Source organism: Balaenoptera ricei, chromosome 15 (assembly GCF_028023285.1).
Source record: "Balaenoptera ricei isolate mBalRic1 chromosome 15, mBalRic1.hap2, whole genome shotgun sequence".
Lineage (NCBI taxonomy): Eukaryota > Metazoa > Chordata > Mammalia > Artiodactyla > Balaenopteridae > Balaenoptera > Balaenoptera ricei.
In genome coordinates this window covers 38342038-38362635 of record NC_082653.1, presented here as the reverse complement: position 1 = coordinate 38362635, position 20598 = coordinate 38342038, and the positions used below count along the sequence as shown (strand labels likewise).

Genomic DNA, 20598 nt, shown 5'->3' with positions numbered 1-20598 from the left:
ATCAACATGGAGAGCTTGTATACACCATGCCACCAATTCTAACAGAGAAGCAGCAAATATGTGGCCCCAAAGACAAGAGATGGCTGAAGCCACCAATCTACTTCCCTGATGACTATATGTCTCAGTGAACATGTATGTGAAGAGGGGCATCAAAAATATTCTTTCCATATTAATGAAAAGTAAAGAATTTTAACTGCATTATTTTATATATGTTAAACAGCTTTGTTTTATATGTGAAATTGACCTAAATAGGTCATAGGCAATGGTTCTTCATTTCTTTATATAAACCTGCTTTTAGCAATGCTTTTCATGAGACTCTTCAGAGTCTTCATTAGCATTTTAGCCCCTGATGCATAGGCGATAAAACAGCAGGTCAGAAAAACAAATTATTTGCCAAAGTTTGGCAGCTAGTTGGGATGAACAAAGTGCTTCCTTGGGACATAATTTTATTCCAATATTTAGGGTGAATCTGCATTCCCAAGTTGTTCTGATCATAACATCTGACCAATTAAAGAAGGAATTACTTACAGTGGTAGAATTCTTTTCTCTGCAAAGGGGTAGCTGGTATCCCCACTCACTCATTCTTTTCCTGTATAGCTGGTGTGTGACAGGAACTGTTATAGGTACTGAGGATTCAAAGATAGTTAAGATATTGCCCTTGCTCTCAAAGACTTTTATATTCTGTTAAGGAAGAGAAATGCATATGTACATAATTACAAAGCAATGTGATAAATGGGAGCATTGCTCATTGGTAAGAAGAGGTAAATTTTGAAAAGCAAGAGTTGGGAGACTAATACCTTCTTCTATTTGATCCTGAATCTGTGAACTTGTTTAATGATAGGGAGTTTTCAGAGGAGGAACGTGGATTGGCTCGGGAGGTACTGTCATCCAAAAGATGCTGCCGTTTCTCTGTCATTCTATTCTTGCATTGCTTCATGAATTTTGTAGTTGGGACTAGGTTTTCTAGCCTAGGAGATACCATGTTTCTTGAAGCTTGACCTGTTCTCCCCATGAGTGGTGGGGAATGGTCTATATAGGGAGAGACCAGGATACTGGAATATAACAGGTAATGAAAGGACATTTTAGCAATACTGCCACATAAATAGAGGCAAATTTATACAAGGGCATATCTTAGATATTTACTAAGTTCCTTGATGGCTGAGGCTGGTTCTTAATTTACATTCTGTTTATGACAGCAACCTTTCCATGGACACTGATCACTCAGTAGAAACCTTTGGTCAATTGCATATTTTGGATAGACAGCCAAGTTCTTTTCTAAGTTGGGTTAATGTCTTAGAGTCTAAAAGGGATTCTATGTGAAACATGTCTTCTAAAATAATACCTCAAGAAGGGATGCCCATCAAAATACACTGAGGGCAGAATCATTCATGTTTTATTCACTGCTCTATCTTCAGTAAGCAGTACTATGTTTTCCTGGTACATGACAGATGCTCAATAAATATTTGTTGAATTAATTAATTAGTGAAGAGTGCCATAATGACAGCTGATTTATGTTTGAGGAATACAGGAATAGTCATCTTGAAACTGGAAAAAGTAGATATATTCAGCAATTTCTCAGGCATAAATTAGGAACACTATCTTGATTTCTAGTGTTATAATGAAGTTATAATGGACTTTCTTATTAAAATAAAAAAAATTCACTCGACAGGACTACTGCATATTGAAATCGTTTGCCAGTGTTCTTTCTAGCAGACTTACTGGCATTTATTTCCTTCTACTTTCTGTTTATCAACGGAAAAGCTGCAGTGTGATTCACCTGTAACTAGCTGTCAGACCAACCTCAGACTAACTTCAGGGAAATTTAAGAAATATATTGTTTTGCAATTTGTCAGTCACTATTCTATGAAATTGTACAAAACATGAATAAAGGTGATCAGCAATTTGGTCTGAGATTCTCCATGGAAGGGAATTCTGTTAAACTTGTAGGACTCTCTGAGCTGAACTGAGAGATTTCTCTAGAATAGGAATGAGGCAGGAGTACAGGGCGACTCTGGCCTCGGGGGGCACCTAAGAGGCTTTCACTTTCTTACATGTTGTCATCAGTAAAGGACAGAAACCACTCATTCAAGCCTGCAGGCATGAAAAGTCATCTCCTAAGTTCAAAATCTATAACTAGGGTCATTTGGATACAGGAAGTGATGTGGAAGCTGGGACCAGATGGTCATTTTGTCAGACCTACCATTCTAGCAGGAAAATAACATTGCTCTTCAAGTATAAAATGGGCCATCTTCAAGTATAAAATGAGGTGAGTCAGCAGAAAGTGCAAACAGTCTCAATTTAAGACATGAGAATTAGCCATCTTTGGGTAATAGGAACCAAATCAAATCAACAACAAAAACCCCAAAATAGAATAAAAGATAAGTAAGTTCTTTTAATTTTCCCTTCACAGGGATCATAATTCAGCTTCTTTTACAAGCTAAGAGGATCGAATTTATTTTTCCATGACCACAGAAAGCAGTTCATAAACCTAGCACAGCTGTCATTCAGTACCAATCTGGTGTGAACATTGTTAATTCACTTTGAGTTTCTCCAGAATGGTTGTTAAGCATTTAAAAGGAAGCACTAACCCTTAAACAGGATTTTTCCCATCTCTTTTTGGGAATACAGATTTGTTCTTCTCATCAGTTAATCACTACTGAAGCTAACCTCTGTGAGTCAGCAGTAAGAAAATCAGTTAGCAACTCCTCTTGTCAATGCTTTACTGTGATGGAAAGATGCTGAAATCTGCAGTAAGAATGAGTTTATAGCAACAAGGAGAACATGGCTTTTCTGAAACTTGTGAATTTAATTAATAAATATTGTACCGCCAACTGCTAGCCTCTGAACTTTATATCTCATAGGCTTTAAAGCTTCCTCCTCTCCTAGTCTCTTGTCCTTGAAGCTTTTTTGTAATGTTATCTTACCACCACCTCGCCATCCTCCAAATTTTATTAGTTTTTGAGCTGGCTACTTAAATCATGTAACTCAGGTCATATGGAAATGTTACTTTTTAAGTACTTAAGAGCTCACAGACTCTTTAAAAGCTTCTGTTTCCCCTTTTCTAAGAGGCAGAGAAAAAAAGAGGAATGAGGAAATAGCAGCTAATAAATTGCTTTAAGTCAGACATAAAGACATGATCAAAAGGGGGTCTAGAAAGAAAATTTTTAAAACAGTTAATTAGGTTGAAAAAAGAATTATAAAAAGTTTAGGCAGGTTGTAGAAAATAGTCTGTGCCAGACAGCAATAAATCCGATTGAGAAGGAGGGGAGATCCCCATAGCAGTGATGACTCAGATCAGGGCTTTGAGGAAAAAGTCAGGATTTCTTAAGTCTGACCAGAAAGACTTCAGAAAGATGATGTCAAAGAAATTACTGAGGGAAAAAAAGAGATTGCAGGGGGTGCTGTGGATATAATTAATCTTACAATGAGGGAGGGAGTCAGGTCAGTTACTGGAGCAGTATTAAGGCAGTGCCATCTGAGACCACCAGGTCACTGGCCTCAGACTTACTACCTAGAGTTTCCACCACCGATATCATTGACTTCTGAATGGCAAGGATACTGGAAAACATTAGTTCAATTCCGCTGTCATTCTACAGATGAAGAAACTGAGTTCAGTAGTGGTTGAATGACTTATTTAACGAAAATGACAAGCAATTTCTTCAGGGCTAGATCCAGGTCTCCTGGCTCCTGATGAGCATCCTTGCCATCATGCTCAGCTGTCCAACTGAAAGGGAAAAGATATTGCAAAAAAAAAAAAAAGAAAAAAAATCATATACATTCTCTGTGCCTTATTTAGCCAGTATGAAAAATGTGGATGATGCAAGAGGTAGCAGAGTATATAATTAAGAGCTTAGACCCTGGAGTCAGAGCGATTGCATTTAAATCCTGGCTCTGTTCTGTGATGTAAGGCAAGTTATTTAGGTTTTCTTTGCCTCAGTTTCCTCATCTGTAAAATGGAAATAATAATAGTACCCTGATTATAGGATTGTTATGAGGATTCAGTGAGCTAGTACAGGTAAAAGCTTTTAGAATTAGTGGTTCACTCTTCTCTCCCACAGACCTATTAATTAATTTAAAAAAAATCATATACATTCTCTGTGCCTTATTTAGCCAGTATGAAAAATGTGGATGATGCAAGAGGTAGCAGAGTATATAATTAAGAGCTTAGACCCTTAATCACTGCTTTGGGTATCTCTGTTCTAAATCAGATTTATGGCTTACTAAATGTTACCTAAATATCATATATGAAATGTTATCTAATATCATATATGACTATGGTTTGTACCATTCACTTGGAAATCAGAAACTGCTTGGACTTTTATATTGGGTGAAGTGCTTTGAGATTCTTGTGAAGAAAATTATGTAGAAACAAGTAGCTATTATCATTACAGCAATGACAGTAATTCTGAAGAGTTCATAGTGCAGATAGCATTCTCTGGAAATTTCTCTGAAGCCTCTTTCCTCTTGTAAGAATAATTTTTTAAAACCTCTTTCTCCACTCATCATGTCCTGCTTCCTCAATGCTCTGTCATATCTCCTCCTTCCTACTTAGTAACTTGGAAGGCCTTCTGCACTCGGTTTAATAACCACCAGTCTGACCTCCTAAAGCATCAAACGTCACTACCTCCAATTTTGCCCCAGGGAGTCAGCTTAGAAATCAACAAGTTATCCTATGGATGTCTCTCTTGCCAGTGTTTTGGTGAAGAACAGATGAGAATAGTCCCTTGACACTTCAGAGTGAGAATTGAAATGGCAGCAAGATCTATGTCTGCAACTGCCATTTATTCCTCCACATGAAGCCATTTACTCTTTCAGTTCAGCAGTTCTGTCAGAATTTGGAATTGTGAAGCTCTGCTGTGAGAGTAGTAACCACAAGATTAAAAATGAAATGGGTATAGTTCAGACCTCAAGCAAGCCCTGGAGTGAGGGTAATCAGCAAAAGTCAGCTAGAATGCTAGGATGGTAGGGAAAGAAATATGATATACTGCCCACCTCACCTCAGTTTTTCAAAATTTTACCATAGTATCTTTTTCTTTCTTCCTTTCTTTCTTTTTTCCTTTCTTCCTTCCTTCCTTTCTTTCCTCCCTCCTTCCTTCCTTCCTTTTTTTTTTTTTTTTTTTCCAGTTTTAGCCACTTGGAGCTGGTTCTATGTGTCATGCTGCCTGAAACATGAACAGAAAACCTGGCATCTTTTTTCATCTATCCAGTCAGTGTATTTGACAATGCAGAATGCTCAGAGGGTCCAAGAGAGTGTTCTGCATGTTTATTATTCAAGTGTACCTGCTGGACACCTCTCATCCCCAGATGCCTGACCTGATTTTCAATCTTCTTGGTAGGCACTCATCTTGAATAATTTGTTCTAGTCAATAATGAAAATTTGAAACTTACAATTAACTTCTGGGTAGGACTTGGAAGCCCATGTATATACTGAAGGGTGGTAATAGATGACTAAATGAGGACTGGTTATTATTTTTTAAATTAATCATCCTTTATGATAACAGTTTGCTTCCCTCTATTTCTGGAAGAATGTAAATTTAATTCCACTCAGTCAATAGCAATTCCAAGATGCTAAAAAAGACATGGTTAGTTTGTTATATCAGCTTCTGCTCAGAAATCAACTTTAGAGGATAAAGCACTAAGTACTCAGTGTGGCATTCAAGGCTTTTCATAGATGGCTCCAACTCACAGTTCCAGCATATTCCCCTTTATAAGCGTCCCACTTCACCCAAATGCATGGGCATTTTTAGGGTTTGCTGACCATAACTTGGGCTTGCCTAACTTGTAGTTCTGCCTATGCTATAACTTTTACTTAGCAGAGTCCCCTCACTTCTCTCCAACCTCCAAAACCAGCTCAGGTCCTGCTTCCTGTCTTGGATCAATCTAGTCTACTGAAATATTGTCCTTCTCAGAATTTGCATTCCTTATTTTTGGTCGCATTGACTTGGCAAATAATTATACACTCCCTCATGATTTTTCTTCTACTGTTTTATTGCATTTTCCTTCTGGTATTATTAATTTTTATTGTTTGTTGTTTTCATTAAGAGTACTAGATGTTAAACTTATTGAGGTCAAAGACTATATAAGCATGAGATTTTACATCCTCAGTGGGGTTCATTTATGTATCTGGTGCTCACTGATTGATCAATATCTTCCAATCAGGTTGGTCCCTGCTGACAAGAGATGACACTGCAGAAATATATTTAGCACTGAGGTTGAAAACACCAATCTCCTTACCTTTATAGAATTGTAAAGCAGTTCCATGATGTGAGAAAAATAGTTTATTCATAGTACATCATATAAAAAGCAGATTTATCTATTTTTATCTTTCATGTCTCCTTTGTCAACCTCTTTCTCAAATTATCTCTCATTTCTCCTAATCGTCAAAACCTACACGCTCTGCTGAAGGCTGGCTGCTATGAGAAGAGGTGCTACTGGCAGACACATCAATCTTCTGGTTGATAACCATCACTCTGGGGTCAACACTTAGAGTTTAGAAATGTCTTTATATAAGCTAATTCAGAGGCAGTTTGTATTGTGTTTGTGCATGTGTGGTCGTGCATGTTTAACGAAGTAAAAATAAAATTGTGAATTCTTGGGAGATTTTACCATGGAGAGGTTAATAAGATTACAAATTGTTTCATATTCTGAATGCCAAGGTGGTAAAGCAGAAAATGCCAATGAGCAAACAAGCAGGTACCATTGGAGGGTCTGTGTGAGTGTTTCCTGGCACATCTCTATGTCCATCTGCTCCTGCCTCTGCTCACCATATTGCCCTGGATTGTTAAAATTTAAAACTTAAAATAGGAAATCTCTTGATTTTTTTCCTGAAGCTTATCAATAATGTAAATGTTAAATTCATGTTTCAATTACATTTTTTAAAAAACTTTTCAGTAAGCTATTAGCTCCATAATTGTGCACATCACCACTTCCTCCCAGATTTGTACCCTTTGCCAGCTTCACTGCAGTCCTCTACCTCTGCCCCCACTACTCCAGTCTTCCACTAGCAAACAAACCCAGCAGTAATTACTAATATCCAAGCACATAATTCCGGCAGCGTTAGGCTTTTTCATTTGTCGCAACTACGCAGAGAGCTGTCTGGACATGCAGCATGAAGTCAAAGCATTTTTCAAGACTCCTACCCATCTTGTCTCCCCTCCTCCTATCACTGAAACACAGTTATTTATTTCATCTGCAGATTGCAGAGTTGTAAAATTCTTCCATGCAGTTACATACTCTTGAATAATAATTTTACATCCATATCCAGCAACAGATCAGTATATACTTATATGGAACCACATGGTTATCCGTAAAAAAACACTAGGAAATAAATAGCTGGGGATGAAAGTACCTTCTCTATGTGGACATGGCATTGGAGTACCTCTAATATATAAATGATTGGAGTTAATGACTAACTAAACCCAATCCAAGATCTTATTTTAAGGCTTTTCAGGGAATCATGAGAGCATTTCTTTAATGCGTTGTATAAACATTCTTACATATGACGCTATTACTCTTATTTAACAACTACTCAAATAGCACAATTTTGTTCCTGGTCATTTTATGTTGATTTTATCTATATCAAACAGCTGGAAATATCCCTGTGATAATTTTTGTTCACTCACAGGCTCCAAACGTCAGAGTAGAAAATGGTTAAAGTACTTATTACTGCCTCAGCAAAATCCCGCAATGCTGTAATGGAAATTGCAGTAGATCTTTAGGTCAGAGTCCAGTTTCAGTCTAACACCATGGGTCCTTTCATCTGCATCACGCTGAAGGACACAGTTAGATTCCCCTGAGGAAAGCCAGTCTTAATGTTGTCAAAATCAGAAACTATCCTGAGATAACCAATGTCCATAGGAAATACTTCTCCTCACTCTGAAACTATGGCCAAAGAGGTTAAATCTATACCCTGTAAGACCTGTAATATTTCTTAGAGATGTATTTTTATGGGCGTGTGCTTGTGTCAATGCCTAATTACAAGGATGGGGAAGAGGAAGAAGGATTCATTATTAAAGTTGATTCTGCTTAGTTCAACTACCCCTACATTTTTTATCAAATAGAAACATGTAGAAAGATATGTTGCTCCTATAAACAGATTGTGTTGGCATCTTCATATATACATCATTCATGACCACCCAGGATCTGTAGACAGATCTATTCTGTGTTAAAAAAAAAAAAAACCAGAAATAAACAAAACCCTTGATTTCTGACTGGAGGATAAATGCAGAGTTTTAAAAATGTGTTTGTTTTTTACCTAAAAAGGGGGGTGGAGGAGAGAGGGCAACATAGAAAATTTCCACAAGTAGACTTTTTTCTTTCTTTTTTTTTTTTTAGGCTATGCAGGAGCTAAGGATGGGAGCTGGTAATTGTTTCCAAAGGAGTCCTGTAGGCAGGATTTTTTTTTCCTTTGCTTTTTTCTTTTAACCTACTACACCTGCTCTATTAGGGGTCTCCGTGAGACCTAAGTCTCAGAGAAGCAATTTGGCCTGCAGCCCTGGAACATCTAGCCGCGGCCAGGCATCTCTGCCGCAGGTAGGTGCGCCGGGGCGGCCGGACCACTATCCGCGGTGCTGAAAGGTCGCGGGCTCCAGTGCAGTCCCTTGGTATTGCTGTCCAGGGTGCTGACCGCTGGCCGCCGCAGTCCGGAGGCGAGCCCGAGCCCCCGCCCCCGCCAGCCTTGCGCAGAGCCCTCCCACCCAGCACTACCCGCCCGCCTCCCGCCAGCCTGCAGTTGACGTGGAGCAGGCGGCATAAATCAAGTCCGTGGGGCACGGAGGCTGCTGTGGCGGCTGCAGCTCAGCTTGCCCGGGGCGGGAACTCCCCCTTCTTTCGCCTCCCCAGCGCCCACACCCTGCCTTCTCCCTAATTCTTCCCTAGATAATAGCGCCCTAACGACAAGTCATAATAATCGGGTCAGAACCACAGGGTTTGTTTGTCTTGATCTACAGAAACAAAACAAAACAAAACAAACAAAAAAAACACCCCAAACCCAGCAGCCGAAACATCTCTTAAAACTGCATCGCAAAATGGAAGAGACAGAAGGTCCCACTACTGTTTCAAGAGAGTAAGTTATTATTCCGTACGTATTCTTGCGCTTCCTCCCCATCGCTCCACCTGCACTGTTCCCATTCATCCCTTCCCCAAGCAGCTCACCTCGAAAATACTTTATAAAGCCCCAGGCGGGAGTCTAGCCAGACGCGCACACACGGAATACCGCACCCTAGGTGCACAAATTCTTGTATTTGCCCAAGCTCACTTGGTCTGCCCAGCTGTGGTCCCCTCTGGGTATGTAGCCATCTAGAGCCAGAACCACGACCTGGGGAGGGGGGCTCCTTACCTTGCCTTCTCCAGAGGGTGGTGTTCGCCCGGTCCCTGCAGGTTCCAAGTGTGGAGGAGCCGCCGAACAGGGAGGGAAGGAAAGACAGCGCCTGACCTCCTCGAGGTTTCGTCTTCAATGCAACGTGAGCTCTGCCCTCATCAAAGATGGCCGTCCCTTTTGACGTCAGCAGCTTTTAATAGCCATCTCCCGGAGAGGCGGGGAGGAAGTGTGTTAAGGGGAGGGCGGAGGGAGGATGGGGGCGGGCGGTGGGAGGGGAGGAGCCGCGAGGTGCCGAGCGCTTGACTCAGCTCCCAGTTCGCTTTACTGCAAACCTTTGTATTTTAGTCTTTTTTAAACACCAGAACGGGACGATTCTTATGACTCCATTTTAATACCCGGTCACGGGCAAACTCATTTATCTCGCGACTGGTCGTCTGATATTCTGTTTTTTTGTGTGTACGTGTGTATGTATATGTATATATGTGTGTGTATGTATGTATATGTGTGATATATATGCAATATATTTGCGAGTATATATACAAAAATTTTCCCCTGCTGAGTTCAGTCTTTGGTTGAGTCATAGAAGGGGAAGGGAAGGCAGAGGAGGAGTAGACGGTAAGGGGGTGGGGGGAGATTTCAGCTGCGATTTGCTTTTTCTAAAAAAGATAGTCCAAAGGGGCATCCCTGTCAACTCTCACCAGCTCCATATATGGCCAAGCTACGTGGGTTGCTATTTTTATGAGTGATTTCTTCATTTTATCAAAGTAGCATTGAGGCTTGGAGTTCGCCTTAATGTGGTCAGTTGGGGAAGGAGATTAGTACACGTTATTTTAAAGTACGTCAGAGCAATTATCGCTGAGCGATTTCAAAGGAATTGGGGGAAAGGGGAGGGAAGGGTAGTTAACCCAACCAGCGTGGGTTTGCTGGAGTTCAAAGCTTGGGGTTGAGAGTTGTTTGCGGAGGGCAAAATAGGTGACGCTGTTTGGGTTGAATTTGCAATCGGAGCCTGGGGTTTTATGTTGGGTTTCTTAGGAATAGTTCCCAGAGGCGCGTACACGCCTCCTAGGACTGACCAGACTTCGGAGGTGGGGGTGGGGGTGGGGGTGGGATAATGTGGGGGGGCTGCGGCTTCAAGGATTGCTGGGACGCTACAAAATTCTGGTGCTTCATTCAGTGCACACACCCTGGGTACCAGTCGAGGCTGGCTTGGGGTCCCTCTGATGCTCAAAACAGGACGTGGGCGAGAAGCTACTAGTGCTGGTCATAGGAGAGATTAAAAAGAATAATCATAAAGCAATAATCCTGTCCTCCTTTGTTGTGTGCGTTAGGCACCAAGGAAGGGGGATCATATGCAAATTGTGGCAGCCTCTCGGATGATTCACAGGTGTTGGGTAGGCTGTCGCGGGGCACTCCGCGGGGAGGGCGAGCTGGGAGCGCGTGGGACGTGGGGGCCCTAGGCTGAGGATCTGTTTGTACTTTTCCGGGAAGGGTGTGAGTGGAAGTCGTGTCTCTCAATGTTAACACTTGATGGCCTCTTTTAGGCAATGGAAAATCCTTGCCTGGGGCGGGGGAAACGAACCTCACCTCCCCGCCCCCAACACACACCCCTGCTCTGTGGGCTGAGAGCGAGCTTAGGTTTTTAACTGCACGCGATGAGACAGAGAGAGAGAGAGAGAGAGAGAGAGAGAGAAAAGGGAATGGAGAATGAATCCCAGGAAAGAGAGGAGGAAAAGTTGTAAAGGGGGCATTTATAGCGAGCAGAGCTGTAAGAATTTAATAAACAATGCCTTTCATTGAAATAAGTAGAAGTCACTGTTTCTTTAAAGATTCCTTGACCCAAAGGGTATTTTGAAATATTAATGTTTTCAATAATAATTAATGAATAGTGTTTGGATTTTTATTAAAGCTGGATTCTTAAAACATGGCATGTTGCTGAAATTTGTTTACTTCATTAAACATTTAAGATTCTTATACAATAAAGAAGAAGAAAATCTGCCTGGTCCTCTGATACTTGACAATAAAACTCCTAGCTATGGTTCTCACTTTCATTATAGAGCAAGCTGGAATGGGCTTGGAGAAGTGGCAGCGAATGCGGTGATGTCACTACAAAATCCTTTATAGTCAGGATTTTTTTCCCCCAAATGTGACACTTTTTCAGCATGTAGAAGTCTTGGGGGGGAAGCCTGAAGTGGAGAGAAACGAAATATGTGTTTGGCCTTCAGTCTGAAAATCATTCAGGCAGAAAGTTTTGTGCAGGAATAGAGGAGGTGGGGGATTTTCCAGATTAAAAATATAATAAAACTAAAAAAGTAACTACGTCAGTGATGCAGGCTCAACTGTAGGCAACAGCTCTGTGGCAGTCACAGGGGAGGACTGGCTTGGTATTCTGAATTTTCAGCTGCTGATGCCCCACATTGACATCTTTAAAAATTACACAGTAGAGGATAGAGTCAGACTGATTCAAAGCATCACAGAAAATACCACAGGCTCTACAGGATTATGCTGTGGTGACGGTAGCATTTCTCATTCTCCTGTGCTTATGTTAAAAAGATGCTGTTTGAGAGCTTCTTCACCTTGCTCTGGGAAAGGTAGCAGAGTCTAATTTAGAAAACATAAACATTGGATAAATATATAAGTCTACTCAGGAAAACCAGACATCCTTAAATGTATTTTAATAGGATAATGAGATTTTTTTTTTTCTTTTTTTTCTGGCTGGGTTGGGTCTTCGTTTCTGCGTGCAGGGTTTCTCTAGTTGCAGAGAACAGGGTCCACTCTTGGTTGAGGTGCACGGGCCTCTCCCACTGCAGAGCATGGGCTCTAGGTGCGCAGGCTTCAGTAGTTGCAGCATGCGAGCCCTAGAGCATGCGGGCTTCAGTAGTTCTGGCACACGGGCTCTAGAGCGCAGGCTCAGTAGTTGTGGCGCACGGGCCCAGTTGCTCCGTGGCATATGGGATTTTCCCGGACCAGGGATCAAACCTGTGTCCCCTGCATTGGCAGGCAGACTCCCAGCCACTGCGCCACCAGGAAAGTCCCTGATAATGAGATTTTTTTCCCCCTAGTGTTTTCTCATTGCTTGATTAAAAAAAAAAAAATCCATAGTCATCTTTGCCAGTAGGGAACCAGCAGATTTATGTTATTCAGGGTCTATAAAGGCCTAAGCCATACAGAGAAGAAAGGTGATGGAAAATTCACTCTGAAATGATTCAGCTCTTGTGAGTTATTTCTACAAAGATCCAACGTGTAGAGTAACGAATGCTTAGGAACTCATTTGATGAGTAATGAGAAAATGACCTGCTCTGCTGGAAGGATATTTACACTATGCTAATGTAGTCTCTGAAAGCTTTTTCTGGTACACCATGCCCCAAAGTACTCTGGTTTGCAACAACTCCAGATCTAAGATATTTAGCTTGTATCTCCCAGGTAAGGAGCAAGATGCATGGCTGACTCAATAATTACAACTTCATGAAGAATAATTATAAAAGTTTTTATAAAATGTTGTAAGATCTTTCCAAAGTCAGTTTGCAAGTAGTTTAGAACTAGCCCAGCTCAGAACCCCCTTCTCCAAGGTCCTCCTTTGGGTCATGCCAGGCACCCTGTGACAATATTTCGAAACATTGTGAGGGCACAAGAAAACACAATTTGACAGATCAACTGTTTTAATTCCTTGGGTTTTTTTCCCACATGGTTTGCTTGCCACTTTCTCTTTATATGTTCTTCTAGCCCTTATCCCAGGCCCCAACCCATTTATAGATAGTGACCTAAGAGTACCTGGGGAAAACTTAAATGCTGTAGATCTAAACTCCTTTTTCCCTGAAGCCTCTGAGGCAGAGACATATCCTGTAAGAGGTAAAAGCAGAACTAGGAATATTGATTTCTGTTTCTGGCTTGCCATGTTGAGAAAAAATAAGACTGCACACCAGAATTTTAAATAACACCTCGTTCCTTACTAAGAACAGCAATGCAGGATGGAAGGAGAGGAGTGCTCAGCAGCCAGATGCTGGGTGCTTTCAAACTCCTGTCCCTTAATGCATCAAAATTATAGGGTCTCTTTTGTATGTGAATGCATCCCAGGACCCTCTCCAATACTGAGATATGGAGGTGGTCAAGTAGGGAGGAAGAACCCTGTGACAGTCAGGGACAGAGGGAAGGAGAAAATAGTAGTTGAAATGAGCAAACTTCTAAAAGGCTATTTGAAAGGGATCACAGTATTCCTTTAGCAAGTCTTTCAAGAATCTTATTAGCTCTCTAAGCTCTCTGTACCTCAGTCATCTCATAGGTAAAATGGGGACAGTAATTATAACCAACCCACAAAGAAATTGTGAAGTCTTGGTTAAATAAATCTCTCAGTTTGATGAGACTTTTAACTTTTCCTCTGAGTAGTGAAATGTAACTCTGCTTTCATATGAAGGGTTGATTTTTTTTTCATTAGCTACTAATGAAATATGTAACAATGAATGGCTCTGGGCCTTGGTTTCTTCATCTGTATTAGTTCATTCATTTACTCAACATTTACCTGCCGTATGCTTGGCACTGGAATATATTGGGATTTAAGTAAAACAGAGGAGGGAACTAAGGATTAGAGAGGTAAAATAACCTGACCAAGGGCACAGCTAATAAATGGTACAGCTGGAATTTGAACCCCAGGGCCCAAGCTCATAATCACTGTGCTTTAGTACAGGCTCTGCCAGGCTCATTGGACTTAGCCCATCTGTATCTCTCCAGAGAAACAGAACCAATAGAATATGTATATATATCTAGACACACACATTCTCTCTCCCCCATACTACCCTCCCCCTCTCCATATATATATATATATATATATATATATATATATATATATATATGCAAAGGAATTTCTTATAAGGAATTGGCTCATGTGATTATGGAGGCTGACAAGTCTCAAGACCTGCAGGGTGAGTCAAGCTGGAGACCCAAGACACCAAGCCAATGGTGGTATATAGTTCTAGACCAAAGGCCAGCAGGCTCAAGACCCATTGTTTCAGTTTGAATCTGAAGGCAGGAAAAAGCCAGTGTCCCAGTATAAAGGAAGCCAGGCAAGAGGAATTCTCTCTTACTCAGGGGAGAATCAGCCTTTTTGTTTTACTCAGGGCTTTAGCTGATTGGATGAGGCCCACCACATTAGGGAGGGCAATCTGCTTCATCGGTCTATTGATTTAAGTGTTAATCTCATCCAAAGACACTCTCATAGAAATGTTTGACCAAATATCTGGGCACCCTGAGGCTCAGTCAAGTTGACAGATAAAATTAACCATCACACTCTCCCTTCACAGCTAACCTCAACATGTTGTGGCTTGTGTATGACTATTTTCATTAGCAGCTTTAGGGTTCCACTTGCTAATGGGATGAGTCTATGGATCACTGACCACAAAGTGTGGTTGGGGTGAATTTCAAGAGAGGATCTAGGCTGGCAAGATGATTACCTGGAGCAAACAGAAGAAACATATTCCAAATAAAAGAGTGCCAAGTACAATCAAGAAAGGAATTTAGAGATCAATATTTAATAAGGAGCATAAATAAGAATTGGGTCAGAAGATGCACTCAAAATATACTTGAGAGAGTCAGCCAGAAGTCAGAACAGAACATCAATGTCAACTACTGGTTTTGAGGGGATGATATGAGATCTTAAGTCAGAATTGATTCCAAGAGCCAGGAACTCTGGCAGTGAAAATCAGGTTGAGATGGGTTGATGTGAATAATTCAGGATATGGCTGGGATGGAGCAAGGCTATCTGGCACAATTCTATTAGTGTTGACGGTGAAGAGCAGTGCAGTTCTGCCAGCCAACAGGTACCAGGCTGGACAAGGCACTCTAATATCTCAGCAGATAGCATCAATGATCTCTTGGTCATAACCAATGGACTTCCCATCTTTTTAACCTCTGACTTCACTTGACAATTTGTACCACTCATTCCATTTTTTAAAGTGCTCTATCAGGTGCTCTCACCTGTTTCTCCCTTTTTTGTTGGCTCCTCGTTTTCCATAGCAGATGGGTTGAAGCAGTAAAATTACGGTGCCCAGCAGGTTAAGCTGGACATTTCCCTGAGCCCCACACAAACCCTCTGGGAGCTCCATATGTCCATGGATCATGTCCTGACTCTCCACCACGAAAACTTTGGTACTCTAAGTCAAAGAGAAGAATATTGAATAGTTCATGTTTGTACAAATTGTAAAACACTGTCACACACGTGATCTCATTATATTCTCACCATTCTCTGAGATATGTGTAAAAGTAATTATTATTTTAATCCCAGTTAATACATGAGAATTCTGATTGATTTTCCGGACTCCTGAACTGACCACAATACATCAAGAGAACTGAATGTCCTATTCCTTCCTTCACATGTTGTCTTAAAAATATCTGATCCATACCCTTAGTTTAGCCATTATTTATATATGACTCTTCATTTTATATTCCCAGTCCCACCTTCTCTCATGAGCATCAGAAGCATCTTCCTAGCTTCTTACTGAATACTCTTACCTGAGGAATCAAGGTGTCTTAAACTCAACATATTTATGCATCAGTTGATTTCTTCCACTCTCCTCCTCGTATATTCTTTATTTTTTTAATCTTTTCTTTGAAGGGGATCTTCAGAGGTATTTATCTGGTCCAGCCTTACATCTGATGCATATTCCTATTAGTGGTTTACAATTATTGAGTACTGGTTCTACTCTTAACTGTGTGACTTTGGACAAGTTATTCAACTCTGTTTTCTCAGTTTCCTCATTTTTAGCTTGAAGTATAGTTGACCTACGCCACTATGCTAGTTCCAGGCATACAACATAGTGATTCAATATTTCTATACATTATAAAATGATCATCATGACAAGTCTAGTTATCATCTGCCACCATACAAAGTTATTACAATATTATTGACTATATTCCCCATGCTGTACATTTCATCCCTGTGACTAATTTATTTTGAAATTGGAACTTTGTACCTTTTAACCTCCTTTACCCCCTCCCCTCTGACAACCTCCTGTTTGTTGTCTATCTATGAGTCTGTTTCTGTTTTGTTATGTTTGTTCATTTGTTTTGTTTTTAGATTCCACATATAAGTGAAATCATACAGTATTTGTCTTTCTCTGTCTGACTTATTTCACTTAGCATAATGCCCTCTAGATCCAGCTATGTTGGCACAAATGACAAGATTTTAGTTTTTTAATGGCTGAGTAATATTCCATTATATATGTATAAAATATGTAACATATATATGTATGCACATGTATACACACACACACACACCACATCTTCTTTATTTATTAATCCATCAGTGGACACACTTTGGTTGCTTCCATATCTAGGTTATTGTAAATAATGCTGCTCTGAACATAGGGGTGCATATAACTTTTTGAGCTCCAGGAGTGGAATTGCTGGATCATATGGTAGTTCTATTTTTAATTTTTTGAGGAACCTCCATACTGTTTTCCATAGTGGCTGCACCAATTTACACTCCCATCCACAGTGCAATAGGGTTCCCTTTTCTCCACATCCTTGCCAACACTTGTTACTTCTTGACTTTCTGATTATAGCCACTCTAACAGATGTGAGATGGTATCTCATTGTGGTTTTGATGTGTTTTCCCTGATGATTAGTGATGTTGAGCATTTTTTCATGTGTCTGTTGGCCATCGGCATGTCTTCTATGAAAAAATTGTTTATTCCATGCAGTTTTTAGCTGCATTGTTTGTTTTTCTGATGCTGAGTTGTATGAGCATTTTTTATGTATTTTGAATATTAACCCTTAACAGATATATCAGTTACAAATATCTTCTCCCACTCAGGAGACTGCCTTTTCGTTTTAGTGATAGTTTCCTTTGCTGTGTAAAAACTTTTTAGTTTGATGTAGTCCAATTTGTTTATTATTGCTTTCGTAACCCTTGCATGAGGAGACATACCTCCAAATATATTGCTGAAACCAATGTCAAACAGCATTCTTACATTCTTAATTAACAGTATCACAAGATGTCCTGTTTACTAACCTAACACTCAGAAGCATCTTAGCATTCTCCTTTTCTGGCTTTTCTTCATCTTCCCAACTCTATGGGCTCAGGTCAAGGCCCTTTTCTCCTCTCTGTACACTCATTTCTTGGTGATTTTATCCAATTCTAGAACATCAAGGAGCATATACCTATTAATGCTCTTGTATTTACATGTTTAGTCCTATTTATCTCTTGAACCTCAGCTTGTATATTTAACTTCCTACACAATACTTGCACTTAAATGTAAAGCAAATATGGATGTATAACCTAGCATAGATGAAGTAGAATTTGTGATTTTTAGCTCGAAAATGGCTTCCCTCCCAGTGTTCCCTATGTTATAAATGGCAACTGCATTCACCTACTTTCTCAGGATAAAAATCTTATTTCACTCATCTCTGTCACATGTACGTCTAACCCATGAGTAAATGTTGTTCTACTTTCAATACATTTTTAAAACGCAACCATTTCTCAACCGTCCATAGACCCTATATTAGTTTAAATCACCATCATCTCTCACTGAACTATTAACAGTAGCATCCTAATTTGTCTCCTAGTCCCTATTTCTCCACATAGCTGCCGCAATGATACTTTTAAAAGACAAATCTTTCTCAAAAATGTTTAATGGCTCCTATCACACTTAGAAATTCTTCCCTTAACCTGTAAGATCAGGCTCCTGGCCACCTCTTCAAATTTATTTCCCAGTGCTCTCTCTCCATTTATCTTCATTACAATCTCATGGGCCTTCTTGTTGTTCACTGTACAAACTCACTCCCACCTCAAGACCTTTGCATTTGCTATTAACTTTACCCAAAACACTCTTCCCCAGATCTTCTCATGTCTCATTTCCTCAAATGCTACTTTTTCAAAGGAACCTTCTCTGACAATCCAAACTAGCTAAACTTGGCTAATATCCAATTCACTACCATTCTGTATTCTTTTACTCTGAATTATTTTTCTTTATAGCACTTTTCTCCTCTTGATGTTATCTGTTTATGTATTTATCTATATCCTATTTTGAAGAGGTAACAATTGTCAATGACATTATCTTTTCCTTTGGATAAATTCTTTTTTGTTTCTAAATAATATGCAGACATTGTTAATGCTTTTTAAAAAAATTTATTTATTTATTTTATTTTTGGCTGCACTGGGTCTTCATTGCTGCACGCCGGCTTGGCGCCGGGGGCTACTCTTTGTTGTGGTGCGCGGGCTTCTCATTGCAGTGGCTTCTCTTGTTGCGGAGCACGGGCTCTAGGCGCATGAGCTTCAGTAGTTGTAGCACGTGGGCTCAATAGTTGTGGCTCACAGGCTCTAGAGTGCTCTAGAGTGCAGGCTCAGTAGTTGTGGAGCACGAGCTTAGTTGCTCTGCGGCATGTGGGATCTTCCTGGACCAGGACTCGAACCCGTGTCCCTGCATTGGCAGGTGGATTCTTAACCATTGCACCACCAAGGAAGCCCAGACATTGTTAATTCTTGATTTATAAAATAGACTATCATTTGACTTCCTCTTATAGTCAATGATAAACAAGCTCTCTTAGATCACCCCTTTTTCCTCTCCCTATCCTTTCAATATCATGAGTTTTCTTTACATAATCACTCAGCCATTAACACAAGTATGTAAGTACTCTTCACTGACAAGTTAGCACCACACAATTAATATGCTGCTTCTTTTGAATAATTTTCCACTTTCCTTGGGGAAGATTTTAAGAATTTCTGTAGAGGAGAAAAGGATGGTTGCTTACAAAGAAACATGAATCACATCAACATCAGACTTCTCATCAGTGAATCCAGATGGTAGGGTCAATGGAATAAGTCTTCACATGTTGCAAGAAAAATAAATTTTAGTCTATAAGTCTATACCAAGCCAAATGTTAATAAAGAATGAAGGGCAAAATAAAGAAATTTCCAAATATACACAGAATCAGGAAGTTCACTTGTGCTTTGTCTGCAAATCAAAACAATTTCTGAGCATTGTACACTAGCAAAACAAAAACTCACAAAGGAATCCACCAAATGCAAGAAGACTAAAAATTTAGGAAATATTAGAACTAATATAGAATTTCTTTCCTAGTATCGAAGCTAGGAAGCAAGTATAGAAATAAATCAGTGCAAATTAGATAATCTAACAAATAGTGTGATTTAAAAGGTGGATGATCCTAGTATTGGTCTGACAATGGCATAGATCTCTTCTAATGGCAATAAAAATAAAAAGCGCCTATTTAAAAATGCCAGGAAAAACAAAGCTATGCTATAAATTTTTGTTTCAAATATGACACAATTTTGAGAAATTTTTGATGGAGCTTAAGGAAAGATTTTCCATTTGTTCTTTCTCTTTGATTATTTTCTTGTTATTATAGTGAAGATTTAGTGCCATAGGAATGTTTAAAAACATACTATTCTACCTAGTTCTGCAGTGAATAATATTTATATAATCATAATGCTGTAAATATTATTTATTAATTTTCAAAGTTTATAATCAAGTTGTAGATCAAGCACAGAAGTTTTAATTAAGTTTATCTAACAGAATCTAAATGTTATAGAAAAGTGATGGTAGAACTTTCAGAATGTGATCGTTAAAGGAGGGGCTTGGGAAGGGACAAGGTGGAGAGGTTTTATTTAATGTACAAGCTCCAATTTATCCATTTTTATATGGTAAAGGGTTAAGTGAATGGGTGTAAAGTTGATAGAAGAAAAAATAAAGTTTAATCATATTATATGATTAAACATACATTTATATACAAAATTAACCAACAGAAAACCAAAAATTAATAGAAGTAACAAAGTTGAGGTGTTAGAATAGGAAGAAAGGGCCAATTAGATCATGTTCTAGTCTTTAATAAGAGAGAGTTAATAAATATTATTTAAAGTTGATAAATCAAGAAATAGGATTATATCATTTAAAATCAAGGTTATAAACACTAAGAAGAACTTAACAACTGAAATATTTAAAGATGGTTACTTTGAAGGAGGATAAACACTAAAATGCATGATTTGATTTTATTTTTAAAACTCTATTGAAGCATAATTGACTTACAGTATTATATTAGTTTCAGGTGTATGGCATAGTGATTCAATACTTCTATACCTTACTAAATGATCACCACAATAATTCTAGTTACCATCTGTCACCATACAAAGCTATTACAATATTATTGACTATATTCCCTATGCTGTACATTACATCCCCACGATATTTATTTTATAACTAGAAGTTTGCACCTCTTAACCCTCTTTCCACTATTTTGTCCGTCTCCCCACTCTTCTCCCCTCTGGCAATCACCAG

The 20598-nt window shown here is 39.5% G+C and overlaps 1 protein-coding gene across 1 annotated transcript in view; it reads right to left on the bottom strand.

Annotated features, from left to right (window-relative positions):
* The window catches only part of SNAP25 (synaptosome associated protein 25), an 88050-nt gene extending 78609 nt beyond the window's left edge, over positions 1 to 9441 (bottom strand). Inside the window, exon 1 of the mRNA XM_059897125.1 lies at positions 9338 to 9441. The gene's annotated coding sequence lies outside the window, so the exon portion shown is untranslated. The remainder of the gene's footprint in view (positions 1 to 9337) is intronic.
* Between the last annotated feature and the right edge of the window lie 11157 nt (positions 9442 to 20598).